Below are 12,326 nucleotides of genomic sequence, written 5' to 3' on the forward strand. Positions count from 1 at the left end.
TGAGTAGTATCAAGTTTCCTACCCATGCACCCGTCCTACCAATCAGAAGCAGCGCCACTGAATGTGAGCCGAGCGATTAGCCCACACAGTTGTCAGTCATGTTGTGAAAACCCCTGTTGTATAGCATTGAATAACTAATCAAAACCAAACTTAGCAGAAAAATAAACACTTGAACAAACAGCAGGGTGATAAAAACTACCGTAAATGACAGAAACCATCTTTGTGAAAAACGTATTGGTGTGTACTTTAGTTCAGTTTAGCTCACATCTCATCCACTAACATGGAGAGGGTGAGCTTTAAGGTTTATACTCCAGCCAGTCACCGCAGTCCACTTGATTAGTTGGTTTTAATAGTGTCTGCACTGGGCGGCAGTAGCTCAGTTGGGGGCAGCAGTAGGCCTAGTTCAATCTGTGAGGACTTGGCTTGAGAACCAGAGGGTCGCCAACTAAGTCCCTGTATGGAGCAAGTGGGGTGTGGGCAGACTGGTGAGGTTTAAGTTTGCCCCCTGGGCACTGCAGAGGTCCCTCTAGGTAAGGCGCCAAACCCTCAAATTGCTCCAGTGGTGCTGTATTATGGCTGACCCTGTGCTATCCCTCTGCTGTAATTGCATGTCTGTGCTGTGTGTAATAAAAGGGAACTGCCAACTGCATTGTGTGGACTGAGATAGAAACTAAAAATTAAATTAGACATATTTTTTAACTTTGGACAAAGCCAGGATAGCTGTTTCTTCCTGCTTCCAGACATATTGATGTTACTGTTTATTTAGTATTTGTTGATGTCCATCTTTTAATCCTGAAAGAACAGGATTATGCGCATTTCCTTCAACAGATGCATATACAGTCACAGATAGTGTTTTTACACCCCTAGTTCTCACTGGGGAAACAGATAGAGACGCTTTCAGGCTATGTTGCCTCTGCCTTATTACCCAGAAGGCATGGCTCCTGTGGGACCAATGAAAAATAAATCCCAAAAGCCCTTAATGTCTTGTTTCAGCATATTATCCAGCTCTGTAATGAGATATGTTTGAAGAAAATACCATGAACTTAATGCTTTTTTTTTTTTTTTTTTACAATCTAGCTACTTTAACTATTGTTTTAAATTAGTACTGCTTCATTTTTTGTTTGAAAAGTTTGAGGTGCATTAGAGAAGGCTGAATGGACAGTAAAGGCTGTCAGAAATTAAATTACTGTATATGTCTGATTATTGTGCTGCTGAAACAGTTATCCAGAACTTTGTTTGCATCATTATTATTACTAACCAGTCACATTGCTCTGGTGCAAAATCACATTATAAGTTGGAAGCCAATCCAGTTACAAGAATAAATGTATGTTTCTGCAAACCACATATATGTAACATTTGTACATTATTGTGTAGTGGGTATGTGGAAACTTTGAGTGTCTTTATGTTTCAACAATGCTGTGGTTCACGTATGGTTATGGTTGGGCACAGAAAACCATTTAGTTATGGTAGCTGGTTTTGGTGCCGCAATGTGTCACTAAAAAACAACTGGTTTTGTTGTTTGTTGGTCTCAAACACTGGCCTGCATCCTGGTGGCAGTCGCTGCTTTCTTGGTTAATGTGTTGCCATGGTCCCGGCTTGAGGAGCCATCAATGTCGTGGCATTTTCTCAGCTGGAAATGCACCAGTGGCTCTGTAAAAAAAAACTACCACTTTTGTGGCACCATGGTGGAAAAACAGGAATCGGGTCACTTAAAAAGTTGTCTGGGGGAATACGCCTTAACTTGTGGAAAATGGGCGTAGCCAGTTCCATTGTCTTTCAAACATAGTTCGTTTGGAACAGCCAATCGCACAAAGGGGGCGGGAGTTGTGAGTATCCACGTGAACTGGGTGCTACATGTAAATAGAACCTTAGAGAAACACTTTTCATGGGAAAAGTGAATAAACGGGAATAAATAAAAAGCCTTATCATGACCGAAAAAATGGTTAATAAACGACCAACTCCAAAAATTTAATTTTATTAGAATGTAATGAAATACCATAATGAATGTTATTTGTGGTGTATTTGACTCCATACACAACCCTACCACAGCGTCGAGTCATTCATTCCTCAGTCCATGTGAGTTTCCAGAAGCTTGCTCGCAAGAAAGAAGAGCCACATAGCCTACGATGCAGCTGCCTTATCGTGACTAATGTGAGTTTCCAGAAGCGAGCTGATCCCTGATCGCCATCTCCGGCCAGCAGATCAGTTAACGTTGGCCAAGTTTGGTATATAATACTCTTGCCATAGCCCGTTGGCAGACACGCAAGCACATCCTGTCCCTTCACTAAACTTGCTAAACATAGCTTCTGTAGCAGTTTGAAGGCATTAATGCCATGCATACATGCCACATTTTCCACTTGTAAATCCAAACTTGCGTCACAGTAATAGCCATTTCACACTGTTTGGTTTCTACAAGGACTGTACACACCGGAAGAGGGGTGTGGTTAGCAGCACTACTCAGTGGCTGAGCAGCTTACCACTTCCCGTCCACAGATATGATAGCTCTGACCCAGAAGCTCGTTTTTCTCATGAGCTTCTGGAAACTCAGATTACTTCAAAAGTGGCTAAAAAGCTGCTAAAAACACCCAGTTTTGTTGTTTGTTGGTCTCAAACAGTGGTCTGCAGCCTGGCAGGTGTTTTGCCGAGGTGTCATGCCATCAACCTCCAAATGAAAAAGTCAGCTCATATATTATGTCACTTCCAAAACATGAATATGTCATGTATAAAACTTAAAAATGTAATGTATCTGTGGTGTACAAGCTTAGTGGTGGTGACACTGAAGTGACCATGCCTAACATTAGTGCTTTACTTCTGGTGATTGCATTTATGCTTCAGAAAACATAAAAGTGGAGTTCATTTGGGAAGATTATCTTGCTGAACAAAACAAGTAAGTGTCATAAATTTTTGTTTACCACAGAGCTTGTTTTCTAAAATCCAACTGACAAATCCGAGGTAACCAGAGCAATGCTAATTTCCAGGTAGATCTACAAATAACTCCCTGCAGCACTCTACTCCCTGTGCAAATACAATCAGCTGATTCATGCCACCTGTGAGCTCCAGGTGCAGCCTGGTGAAATATGGTGGTCCAATCACAAACAGGAACACACTATAAAAGAAGACTGAGGAGAGTACACTAGAGTAGCACTTGCTTTGCGTTACCCCTCTTTTTGTTACTGTGTCCTTTTCCCCTGTTTATATTATATTCCTTTCTGTAGGCTCTTCCTCTGTTCTCTCCTCATTTCACTTGCTGTTTCAAGTTTTTGTGTCGTTCCTCCATATATATCTCACACGCACTCACACAGAGCAACACGTTCTCACTCCCAACTCACAGTGCTGCAGAGATCCCAGTGGGAGGACAAAAACTTTCAGATGTTCTAAAACATAATACCGTGCTACACAGGCTGATGTCTTCCATTAGGACATTGTGGCTCCAAGGATGTTTCTTGACAGTATGAGATGTCAGCTACATGTTGCGATGCTGCATGCTCTGCGGCCGGGAACTCAGCATAATCTTCCTCAAACTGCAGGATTTCACCAGGCGCGACTGTCGGAGCTCTGCCACAGTGATTTCCAATGCAGCAAAATCATCAGTGTTCACTGAAGTATAAAAAAAAAGGAAAAACATCACAGTGCCAGTGTTTATAAGTTCACCCCATCAGAGTTAATTTAGCCGCCTCAGAGGCATATCAGCTATTTGAGGGAACAAACAAGCGTCTAATCAGCACTTGTCAACACCAAATAATCAGTCGCTGTAGAATCAAAACTTATTATCACTGGAGAATTGGCTGTGTAGTTTTTGACATGATGACCGCAGCAGCAGCACTTCGGTATCTCTAAACAGACTTTCTTCAAAAGAGTAATTACACACTGGTGCAATTTTTCCGCTGAAAGCAAATGTATTTAATCGTTCTGCTACAGCAGCAAACATCAAGGGTGTCCTGACATCACAAAACATATTCACAAACTGTTGTAATGGAGATTGTTTAGTCTGTAATGACCCGTTGTTTATCTCAAATTACCATGTTTTTTTTTCACTCTTTAGATTCTCAAGCGTTCACAGAATTGTGCCTCAGGCGTTAGAGGAGGGCGAGTGCACATTTCCAGGGATTTTTCTACAGATAATGTACAGTAGAACTGAAAACTGGAGGCCCTAAAGATACTCTTAATTTAGATATTTCAAATGTGTGTCAATCGTTTGTGTAGCAGTCAAAGATTGGGAAACAACAACTCCTTTTCAATATTAATTTAGTCAGTTTAGTTTTAATACTTATTGATTGATTTCTTTGTCTTTTGCTCATTCATCTCAGTGTCCTCAGGTCAGTCTACTGAGGGGGTGGCCGAGTAAACTGAAAAGTCTTTATTCTTTCTCTGCTAATCATTTTTCATTTGTTTTGACACATATGATTATTCTTTTGTGGCACTCATTCTTGAATAAAGCCTCTGATCTCTGTTAGATGCCTCCTCCAGGCGTCTTATCACCTCTTTCAAAGCATAAAGCCGTTTTTGAAAGAACATCGACCAGAAGTGATGTCTGATTGCCTCCGCCAGACACAGTCGAGACGAGGTTCAGGTGTAAAACAGCAAAATCGGGGAGGGTCACATCTGCTCCTGTCATAATAGATGGGAGTGACATACTTACAGTTTATCCAATAACACCCACACTTAGCTGAGCTAGATGTATCATTTTGGATGTATTTCATGCAGGAGAAAGGCTGAAAAATGTTCTGCATCACTTAAATCTCTAAGTGTTGTTGCACCTTTAAAAAAAACTTATTTATGTTAGTGAGTAATCACTTCATTCTCACCAAAAGTGAGTCTTGATTATTTTAGATGAGGTTCCCAGCAGGAGACATAGTACTTCAAAATGTTTCAGAGGACTCAGAAATAGACTCGTCACCAGATAAAAGTGTCTGCCCTGAATTTGTGCTTCAATAGGTTGAACAGCCCGAGGAGGAGGTTTGTGTGGGGTGTGGGTGCGCTCAAATGGCATAATGGGTTTTAAATATAAAATCTGCACATTTAATGACATGATTTATGAAAATATATGTATTAGTTATGAAAATATCCTGTTTTGAGCAACATGATTAACACCTTATTTGAGATCTGATGTTGGAGCTCTCTGATTGTTGATGCTTCAACTTTAATACTGACATCAGTCGCAGATCTTAAAGGACCAGTGTGTAGAATTTAGGGGTATATTTTGGCAGAAATGGAATATAAGAAGTATGTTTTATTTAGAGTATCATCACCGCAAAATACGAATCATTGTGTTGTCGTGAGTTTAGGATGAGCCATTTATATCTACATAGGGACCTGGTCCTCATCTATGGAGATCAGCATGTTGCACCACCATGTTTGGCTCTGGCTCTAGAGGGGGACATTTTCATGTCAGCCACTGTAGTTGGTAGCCCCTCCGCGACAAGAGTGTCGGAAAAACATTTATTATTTTAACGTGAAACAGCTTTATGCAGTGTTTTTTCTAGTTCATTCATTGGGCCTGTTTGTTTGGGAGAGGAAGAGACTTCTGCTGATAATTCGGCTCCAGGTGAAAACCACATGAACATCTGAATCTTAAGTTCAGATCAGAGAAAAAAGGTGAGCACAGGTGCTAGGCTAGCAGCCCATTTCCAACATGTCAAACAGCATTGGAAAAACATTGATTTGTAAAGTGAATGTGCTCTATTCAATGTTTTTACCTGTCTGTTTGGGAGAGGAGAAAACCTCTGCAGATAATTTGTCCCATGTTAAAAACCTCCTGAACATCGAAAACAAGGTGAGCATGCATTTGCAGATGCTTGGCAAGCTGGCCCTTTGTGTCATGCCAAACAGGGTAGAAGAAATGCTGACTTGTAATGTGAAACTTTATTCAGTGTTTTCACTGGATTCAATCACCTGACCAGTTTGTTCTGGAAAGGAGACCTCTGCAGATAATTCAGCTCCCAGTCAAAACCTCCTAAATGTCTAAATCTTACATTAGGCTACCAGAGAAAAAAGGTGGGCACACATTTGCAGGTGCTGGGCAAGTGGGCCGTTTGCAACACGCCAAACAGCCCTGTCAAGCACTGATATGAAACATGAAACTGCTATATTCAGTGTTTTTACTGGTTTTAATCGCCTGTCCATTTCTTTTGGAGAGGAAGAGACACCCGCGGATAATTTGCTTCCTGGTAAAAAAAACCCCTCCAGAACAATGAACACCGAAGGAATTATAACCTGGAGAAGTTTCACCTGGTTGCAATCTACATACCACTAAATTCCCCTCGACCTTAAAAACCTTGACAACATTAAAGTCATGAGCTTCCATTATCTTTTCCGATTTGTTTTAAATCTGCAATACCTTTTGTATTTTTGTCCACTTGGGAGGCAGTAGAAAAATAAGATGCATATTAACACATTTCAAAGTGATTTTATTGGAGCTTTTTCCTCTGAAAACAGCTGTCCCAAGACCATCATCATTCTCACACATTACCCACTAATATAAACTTTTTATGTACTGGAGTGTTAGTCATTACAGTGACTGCAGTTCTCCCCTTTGTCCACTAGCTGGTGGTATTTTCCTCCAACTTCAGTCATGTTCAAACAACTTCTGTTCCAAAACCCTCCTCCCTGCTGTGTGTTTTACACTGAAGTGTATCCCCTGCTGATGTTGTAATTTTGTTTCTCCACATTTCAGGGCTCAAAAGATGCTCAGCGCTATCTGATGTCAGCACGGTGTCCTTTCCATTACAAAGCAAGAGAATAAGGAGCTGGTCCTGTAAGGACAGGTCTCTGGAGTGGACACGCAGCCTTCCTGTTGAGCTGACAGATCATTTCGGTTCAGCGTCCCCCCTGTGTAGGAGATACCGACTTTGATGTTACGTTTATGTCCCTGCAAGAGAGTAGCAAAATAAAAAACTGGCGGTGTGTGCACATTTGTTGGGGAAGAGCAGGGACAAAGTGGCACAAAGGCAAGATTTGAACTTTGTTGTTTTGCATTTTATGGCCTTGAATTTCTTCCCTGACATATATGCATGACATTTCATCTGACATTTAATCACTAACCCTTAGCCTCAACCCAACATGAGCCACATTCAAACATGAGCCAGCAACCTTAATACCTTTAAATGGCAACTGACCTAAAGTGACTCTTTAATTCTTATATTTTCCTCCTTGTGAGGACATCAGTCCCCATAAAGGTTATTTAGGAACACACACGAGTCGCTGCTTATTGTATGCAGTCTGGCTGCACAATGTCTATTTATTTTATTTACCATAATCTGACTAACAAAGAGACAGACTGGAGGAAGCAGGAAGAGCATGCGGAGACACCAGATGCAGCAGGGAGAGGTATTAAAATGCTGTAAGCAGGATTCTCTCATGATCAGCCTCTCTAAAGAGGACTAATATCATGTACTGCTTTACTGACATCTAGTGGTGACCAGTATGAAGTGTTGCCTTACTGGCTGGGAGAGCATTAAACCAGTTAACATGCTGTATCTCCACATGTCTAAATGATGCTGGCCAGTAATGTGCACAAACAACAGTGCTTCACTGGTAATATAAAATGAAGAGAGCATATAAACAGTGTGGTATTATGGCTGATACACCTGGCCGCACAATAAAGTTTTCAAGTGGCAGCAGAACTAAAAGCCCAGCTAATTCCAGTTAACACCCTGTCTCTCTTCTATTCAGAAACAGATATTTTACACACACAGGTTACTTTCAGTGGAGGAGAGAAACAGCCGGCTTCCTCCAGCCCGCTGAGTGCAGCTTAGATCTGGAATTTGCTCACTGACGTATGTCAGGGACTCACTTATCCACCAGAGGTTGAAGCAGCTAATCTGAGACCGGATCTGTTGTTATGGTCTAACTCCTTGTGGTGTGTCTCTTTATCACTGAGCCGACAGTGGCCTGTAAGGACACATTTGATGTGGTGTATGAGCACAAGATGCCTAAATGTCATCTTGCAGTGGAAGCTGTGATGCAGCTGGAGTATAAATGCCCAACTGAAATGCTTTGTAGTCTTTGTGGACAGATGGACAGAGTGAGAGAAGTGGGGTTCAAAGGTCAAGGCACCAGAAGAAAATGTTAGTATTGTACATTTTTGCAACAGGTTCAGGCTGGAGAAAGTGAAGGAAACTTAAAAATGGTACCTTACAGCCTAAAACAATAATGTTCAGATTCAAGTCAGACTTCTTTTTCTGACAGACGGCTTAGCCTGCACCTTTAAGGTCCCTAAACATACTTTGCTTTGTCACTGCTTCAAAAGTAATTACTTATTGTTCTTTTTTTTATTGTGTGTGTGTAGTGACTAGCCCTATACTTTAGCCACTACTGGTTGCTAATTGGCTGAATTGTTTGGATGTGCACTCAGAAACAACTCCCAATCTTTACTAATGCTACTTCCCATAAATACAGCCATATAAATCTCAATCAGAGAACAATCAAAAACTGTTTGCTTCCCAACATCAGGGACACCCAGGGTCCGTCCCAAGTCTCTTAAATTACTGCTTGTTATCTTACCTAGCTGACTTTGCTAGCTGTTTAGCCCCTCCCACCTAGGAAAAAATGCGAGGAGCTAGCGCTAGGAGCGATGAGCGAGCATTAGGCTCGTTCGAGATGAATTGCGCCTCGCCTGGAAAGTAGACGAGAGCAGGCGGTGACAAAATGCTGCGGTGAAGTCGAACAGTTTCCCGACAGTTTCCAGCAGCCTTCAGTCCGTGCAGGAAGTCACAGACACACTTACATCCTGTCTGGAATGATGTCAGTTCATTAAAAAAGTGATCAGACCCATATATCAGTTTGTTTTCACCATCAGTCACACAACATGTTTTCTGTTCACAGAATAAACCTTCAGGTCAGACAAATACAATCTTAATCCCTAAAATTCAACAAAAATTAGTAGTTTATCTAAAACGTCATATTGTTGAGTCGACATCTGAACCAATCAGCTGTTAGATCAGGTGAGAGCCAGGCGGTGCAGTCGGTGGAGAGCAACTGCAGCACCTGGCTCTAAAAACTGTGGCCGCCTCGCTCTCGCAGCTTTATCGCCGTCCACTTTTGTAATACGTCAGAGCAAGTCGGGATGAAGTCGGACACAAAACTATCCGGCATGCATTGTACGCCAATCGCTGGTGATCGAATCTGCGCAGGACTGGCTCATCTCGAACGAACCTATTGTTGGTTTAAGAGACATGAGACGTCCTTTCCACTGAAGCGTCACGTGAAGCGACATCCATTCCTGATGATGGCGGCACTGCTGGATCTGCTCCGTAAAGCAGCCAGCGTCTGGCGTTACTGTGGGTGCATCCCAAGTCTCATTATATTTGCTGACCAAAACAGTAGCCCCCACCCCTCCCGCCGTCATGACTCTGGTCACACTTTTGCATGTAGCAGCCGCACATCACCGACAGTCCGATGAACAACACAACGGGTTGTGACTGAAATAAACCTAATAGCAACATAACAATCTTGCATGAAATATCATTACTCTTTGAAGTAGGTACGTGAATTACAGCAATTCATTGCAAAGAATGCATGTAACGGGTACTTACTCTTGTACTGTTTCTCCGCCATCTCGTTCAAATGAGCCAGATGTAGAGGGCGGGTATTTATACGTCATGGCGTTCAGCTGAAAAACTCTTCCAGATGGGAAGCTCTCGACCATCCTAGCTCATAGCTGCTTAAAGCTTACTGCTAGCTCCTAGTGCTAGCTCCTCGCTGCACAAATAAGAGACTTGGGACGGCCTAGAAGATGGCGGACCTCGAACGACTTCCAGTTCAAGCGAGGAGCTAGCAGTAGCACTATAAAAATAAGAGACTTTGGACGGACCCCTGGGCTTACTGGCATGAACTTAAATACCATGGCCTTCCTCAGCCAGTGACATAAGCCACCTAGTGGCGTGGCGAGATAATACATTTAACACCAATCAAACATATGGTGGCAAATGTGTGTATTTAAGTTTTATAACATGGAAAACAACAGAGATAAACTCAACTAAAGTTTTTGATAGAGTGATAAGAAACACTTGATACTGTAGCTTTTTAGGTTGAGAAGCAGGTTTATAAAATTCATAATAATTTAAAAATAAGACTTGTGATGAGGATGAAAACAGTCAGTATCATCAAATAATATATTGGTCTAAGTCACATATCCATTGCATATCTTCCTGAAAACACCAATTAAGACCTGCCATATATAACCTTGGTTTACTCTTTCCAAACAAGCTGCTGTGAGCTCACAGCTGATTCTGCACACCTGCTGCAGCTGAAGATACTGAACCTACTGTGTTGCATTAATATTTCATGATTAGTCACCACTTTTTGATAGAGTTGCCAGGTTGTGAAGAATCCCCCTCCAGTATCACACTGTTCTTTTTGGGTCTTTAATTAATTAGAAAGACCCTCCAATGGACTGTTTGACCTCTTACTCTCTGGAAAAGGGCTGCAGGGCGTCTGGGCCATAATCCATTTACAGAAAACTCATTAACATTTACAACTGCAAAACTGCAGCCCAGTTGGAAGAAAAAAAATGATGGTATTCTATGTTTTTGCAAACCACGAATATGTTTCTTTTGTATGTTTGATATGTACTGTGTAAACATTTCTGAACTGAGGTGCTATATGAGCTGATTTTGTCGTCGGAAGGTGGAGGAGATGGTTGACGGCATGACACCTAGGTGTGACGCCTGCCAAGCTGCAGACGAATGTTTGAGACCAACAAACAACAAAACTGGATGATTTTTAGCAAGTTATGGTTATGAGAGTTCTTCTTTGAAAACAGCCAAATTTCCAAGTTGGCAGTCACTCATAAGGGCCCATTCTCCACCCAACACATTGTTGGAGGCCCACTCTCTCTATGGGCGCCCCCACCTCACAGGCCCCAGTGAAACTGCACTGCCAGCACTGTCTACGCCCATGAGGCCCAAACAAAAACCATCATGTCCCTCTCTGAAGCCACCAAAGCAGGAGCCACTGTCTTTGGCTGAATAGGAGGCTCCATGTGAGTCCCCAGATGAACCACCTGAAAGGATGGAAGCTCAAGACAGTGACTGTTAATCCCTCTGATGGTGTGGTCAGCTTGCTAATGAAACACTGAAGGAGAGTTCCCACTTGTCAACCTTGGAATATCAATTCAGCCAGGACTGACTAACCAACTAAAACCCCAGAACAAATGAGCACATTTTCCTCACAACTGTTCTTTGCCAATTATACTTTTTGCTGGGTTTTTTTTCTCATAGACAGAGAGTTGTGTTTTTCACTCTACAGCGTCCCCAGAACACTTCAGCTATTGATATTGATCAGAAATATTATCAGTGCATCCAGCAGACACACTGTGATTGAAAATCTTACTTATTGCCTCTTTAAAATCTCATAATAACAGTCCTACTTCATATTTTGGAAATGAAATCAATGCTTCTGCAATAGAAAAGATGGTGCAACCCAAATTGAGGCACAAACACAACAGACACTTCCAATTATAAAACTGTGAAAAGCAGTTTTGCTTTGGTGAACTGTACTTCAAAAGATCAGGCGGAGGTCAGCCAAAAAAGAAACATTCCCTTGTCTGTTAGCTGAGAACAAACTTTAGAACAAATTTTAACTTTATTCATAATCTCTGTTGGATTACAGTATCTCCTGTTGCACCACCTGACGCCATTCAGAACTGTGTACTGGAAAATGAAACCTGCAGCCATGACAAAAAAAAAAAAAAAACACATTTCAAATTCAACAATAGTTTCAACATTACATTCATCACTTTGACACCGTGTATCGGGCTTTTAACACAAATGCATGTCTTAATAATCTCTGACAGTTTAAGAAGGTTTGCAAACTCTGTTCTCTAAATTTATACATAGTTTAGGTGGGTTTACTCTGTTCCTTGCAGCCTGGGATTTAGCACAAACGTATCAATGAAAAAGAAAAATGCAGAAAATGCTAAGAAGCTTAAATCTTAATATTTGACAAGATTCTTGTGATTTTGGGAGGATTAGTGTGTATGGCGTGTGCGTAGTGTGCGTGTCCTCACATGCTGCCAGGAGAACTGATCAAAAGAGAACAACAGCAGGCTGTGAGAGGATTATCAGAAAAGTCGGTGCAATTACTGAGTGTGATATGTAGTCACTGAATGAGAGTCATGATAAGTTCATGCCTTCGTGGGGTACCATCTTCTGATAAGCCATTTATACGGGGTTTATAGGCATCAATTAATTTGAGAAAGACTTACTAATTGCTAAATGATGGTAATTTGTTAACAAAAGGTCTTGAGTTTAAATTCTAGTTATTTTTTGTTGCAAAAGTTTGCCAGTCAACATGCTGATAAATCATTAATTGCAGGTGTAAATGCT

The sequence above is a fragment of the Epinephelus fuscoguttatus genome, linkage group LG16 (genome assembly GCF_011397635.1).
Source record: "Epinephelus fuscoguttatus linkage group LG16, E.fuscoguttatus.final_Chr_v1".
Classification (NCBI taxonomy): Eukaryota; Metazoa; Chordata; class Actinopteri; order Perciformes; family Serranidae; genus Epinephelus; species Epinephelus fuscoguttatus.